The sequence below is a fragment of the Triticum aestivum genome, chromosome 6B (genome assembly GCF_018294505.1).
Source record: "Triticum aestivum cultivar Chinese Spring chromosome 6B, IWGSC CS RefSeq v2.1, whole genome shotgun sequence".
Taxonomy (NCBI): Eukaryota; Viridiplantae; Streptophyta; class Magnoliopsida; order Poales; family Poaceae; genus Triticum; species Triticum aestivum.
The window spans coordinates 694853088-694857818 of record NC_057810.1 but is presented as its reverse complement, the minus strand read 5'-3'; the positions used below and the strand labels follow the sequence as shown (position 1 = coordinate 694857818).

Sequence of the window (4731 nt, the reverse complement as noted above, 5' to 3'; positions counted from 1 at the left end):
AAGAGGCACGGTTGACATGCTGGATTTGAAGGAAAGGAGTCCAGAAAGTCAGAAACCAATAAACTAAACCAGTATTAAATTCGACACACTGACATCACTAATTCAAAGTTGAACCAAACTGTAGGTTGCATAAGAATAACTTCCATCATTATGCAGGTTAAGTAGGCATCAGCTAATTAGTATAACCATGACTCTACTAGCCTACATAAATCTTAAACCCCACATCACCAAAAGAACACCCGCCGTAAGGGAGATCGGCAAAACAGCAATATGGCATAACAATGAGTCAATTGCCATTATTCACATGGATGATATGGACTTCCATGGTACTCCCCTGGTTGCTCAACGGCTCAAAGAGGCAGATATCACCTATGTTCAAACAGTTGTCCTTGACAAACTTACTCCATCCCCTTTCGATCCGATAATCATTGCGCGAACTGCTGAAGCTCGCATTCCATTTTTTCTCGCCTAGCTGTAAGCAGATGACTTTCCCATCTCCAAAATGTTCCTCCCCGTACGTGATTGGGACAGTCTGTTACAGATTAAAACCAAAGAGGTAATAGGTTAGAAGTAAAATAATATTGCATGTAATTGTAAACTAAGGTATGACCAGTTATGAATACTATTACAGCATAAAAAAAGTGTCGTGTGTTTGTCCATAAAGAGAAGCACGTTAACAGACTTGAATGTGCATGGTCGAAGCAACAAATAAATATGGATGGAGCTACTCACCAGGGAGAATGTTGGACGAACATTGGCCTTGCCAATCAGAGCAACAAAGATGGTTATGCCACTTCTGCGTGAACGGATAGTCCGGACCATGTCTTTCACCTGCTGCTCCTGAGCAGAGGTTAGCTTGGTCTTATCCGTGGTAATATAACCATCCTTCTCCTGCTGCTTCTGAGATGAGGTTGGATTTCTTCTAACAACACGCCTGAAACCAAGTGCATTCCGGACATGATCATGTGACGAGAAAGAGCCATCTCCTTCTCCTGTGTGTGTAAACAGAAACAAATAAATACAGGTATAAAAGATAGATGTTTGTTAAAAGGGGGAGAATATATTATGTGTTATTTTTTTACCAGCTGATGACTTGGAGGAGGAGGAATGATTCAGGGGAGGCTGCATTAGCATGGCCTGCTGCTGAGGCTGAACATCAAAGTGAGCAGGCGGTGGCATTAGCATGAGCGGAGGAGAACAGTCCACGGGGCCATCAGAAGGATGTTGGCTCACGGTTTCAGCATCATTTGTGTGCCTTTCGAGTGCACGAGGCGGGAGTGGATCGACAACGGATGAAGCCTTCTCACGCCCAAGTTGATCCAAGATTATGACACTGAACCGGGAGTTCCCATTGTATCCGAATAATATTATTCTGTCACCCATCTCTAGACTAAACTTCTGTACGAAACTCCCCCATCCCGCTGCAAGCACAAGCTGCTCTTCTTGGTTCTTGATAACTTTAATTATGTATCGACATTTATTCTTTGTTTCAAGTTCAATCTCTCCTGGGATCTCTCCCTTGAAACGCTGAACAAATTCCTTTTGGATGATCTGCCGAAATACGTTTCAAGATATTATATTGTTTGAAAGAACAGTTCGTAAACAAGATACAAAATGAAACGGCAACCATACCACAAGGACTTTTTGGGCGAACTAACATACTAGAATGTTCTATCATGCTGGCATAAATCTAGTCATCAAATTAACTGGAGAAGTGTTCACAATGATGCAATAACTACACACGGTACACATAATTTAAACTAGAAGAACGAAGAAAAACACAGCTGGTCTCATGAGAAACAACAAAATCACAGGACCTAAGGGAGTGGTACTGTTTTGAATATGAATTACCATCTTATCTTGGAAATCACCCATCATGCGCATCAAAAAATATTTCTTTTCATCGTCCAAGTTCATATAGTGATGTTCATCCCAGATTTCACATGTTTCACAAAGCATGTTCATTTTTCTTGCAGACCTGCAGTGCAAAAGCCATTTTAAGTGAGATTTGTTCTTGCCCTATGAAATGGTATCGTACATAATAATTAAAGACTAGCTAGATACTTTACCTGATTTCATTGCGTCTTCCTTGGACTTGTGGTGGAAAAGGATCGACAAGAACAGATGATGCTTTCTCACGGCCAAGCTTATCGAAAATTACAATACTAAACAGAGAGTCTCCATTGTATCTGAATAGTAAGGAATCACCCAACTGTAGAAGGAAGTTCTCGACGAATTGGGGCCAACCCACTGTAAGAACATGCTTTTCTCGGTACTTGGCAACCTTGATTGTGTAACTAACCCTGTTTCGAGTTTCTAGGTTGATCTCATCCGGGATCTCGCTTTTCAGGCATCGCACCCACTCTTTTGGGATTATCTGCACAAAGAAATTTAAAAATATATCTGCTGAAACGATATAGTTCCTGAACAAGGTCCAAACACGCTTCAAGGAAACATGTTGAATGCTTAGGAAAGTAGCTAGTGCCTAAACGCATAAGAAACAAAACATGCATTCCGTAGTGGGACTAAATCTAAGAATAGATGTTAGTTACCGTCTGTTGTTGAAAATCACCCAACATAAGCACCAAGAAATGTTTATTTTCGTCCTCCAAATTTTTGTAGTTGTATTCATCACGCTGTGTGCATCTTCCACAAGACGGAGACATGGTCTTAGCCTGGCCACCTGCAGCACAAAAAAGTGGAATGTGAAGACATGAAGAGAGTTCACATACGTCATGATGGATCGAGAGGAAGAGAGCAGAGCAGCGCACCAACAAATCGACCGAGGATTACTGGCCAAGATCACACTAAAATCTGAGGGTGGAGAAGTCCAAGATCGAACTATAGCGGAGATCACGCTGAAAAATGTAGAGTTGGTCTCTCTCTCCTTATTTGAAAATGAATACATAGCTGTTGTATTTATAGCCTTATTACTAAAAATATAGCCGTTGGAATATATTAATTGTCCAACGGCTATATTATACCAACGGCCACGGGACTACTAGTTGTCCAACGGCTATATTATACCAACGGCCGCGGGACTATTAGTTGTCCAACGGCTATATTCCAATAATAATTGTCCAACAGCTATACTCCAATGGATTTTTTTATGACTAATATAAATGCGTACGATTCAATGCACGTTCATATTTGGTAGTAGAATATATTTTTAGAGATATTTGGTAAAATATTAATTGCACGTTGATATTAGCTAAGATTAATTGCATGTTGGTATTAGGTAAGATATTAATTGCAGGATAATTATATGATTATCACTGATAGTAATATTTGGTATAATATTTATTGCAAGTTAAACATGTTGAGCTCTCGTCACTGAAGCAATTTTGACCGTCGGATTGACATGAATTGATGGTCGAGATTAACTGGATCTACCTCTTTAAATCTTTTTATGTCTTTATTATTGACTATAGATTATACTTTGACAATCATTAATACTCCCTCCGTCTCAAAATACTTGTCTTAGATTTGTCTAAATACGGATGTATCTAGTTACATTTTAGTGTTAGATACATCCGTATCTAGACAAATGTAAGACAAGAATTCTGGGATGGAGAGAGTATACAACGGTTATTCCAATGCCTATTTTTAAATGGTTCTAATTTCCACGGTATTTTCCAATAATTATATTATCAAAGTTCTCATAGCTACATTTGAGCTCGAGAAACAAACACAGAAATGTTTGTGTACGCGTGAACATGAAACACAGGGACTCGACGGCTGTCTCTAGAATATCACGAGCCTTCGATCAATGGCACAACTAAAACAACTCTAGCAGACCCCGCAAAAGGCTTTGACCTGCAAAATAACCGTCAAAATGCGGGTCCGTGGCGAAAATCCCGCCCGAACAGACACCGCAAACGCGGCCAGCCCGCAAGAAAATTTGAGGAGCGCGGCAAAAACTCGGCCTCCACCCGCGTATTTGCGCCTCCCCCTGGCCCGTCGGTGGCCTGCATATAGTGGGAGCGGTTGGTCGGGGGGGGGGGGGGGGCATTTCAGCCCGTGCTTTTCCCCCACCAACAACCTCCCCTCTGCCCCTCACCCCACCGCCGCCCAATATTCTGGCGAAAGTGGCCGGCGGGAACACGCCGAAAGGCCACCACACGCACGAGGTTGCCCTCCGCTCCCCTCCCCTCCCCCTCCTCCTGCGTCGGCGTGCCGGGACCTTGCGGATCTACGGTGCTTCATCGCGGGCGGCCGGATTTGGCATTCCCGGCCACCGGCGGCTGCGCCAAGCTATGGAATGGTCGGGGAGCACCTCGTGCAGCTCCGACAAAGGCTCATCGGCGCATGCAGGTGCGGGTTCGTCCGCTCGCCGCCGCCGATGGTTTGCCGGCATGGATTCGGCTGTCCGTCCGCCGGGCTCGGCCCTTGCGCAGAGGCTCTGTGGCTCGCCGATGCCGCTCATACAGTGTGACGACTGCCTGCGGACAGTGCTGCGGCTGACTTCGGGCACGCCGAAGCACCCCGGATAGGTGTTCTTCAAATGCGAAAACGACAGGGTACGTGTTGTTTTGCATTCAGCTCATTTCGATAGCTCATTATGTTGGCTCATTTCGAACATCATCATGCGTGTAGGAAGATGGATGCTCATTTTGGTTTTGGGAAGGCGAATATATTGATTTATTGATAGAAAGAAAATTGATAGATGTTCGTGCACTCCTTAGTACAATCGAAGGCAATGAAGCACATGCATGTGCAACTAGAGGGGAG

The 4731-nt window shown here is 43.6% G+C and overlaps 1 pseudogene; it reads right to left on the bottom strand.

The window, feature by feature from the left end:
• Positions 1 to 202: 202 nt before the first annotated feature.
• LOC123134927 (putative B3 domain-containing protein Os03g0621600) lies at positions 203 to 2737 on the bottom strand (annotated as a pseudogene).
• Between the last annotated feature and the right edge of the window lie 1994 nt (positions 2738 to 4731).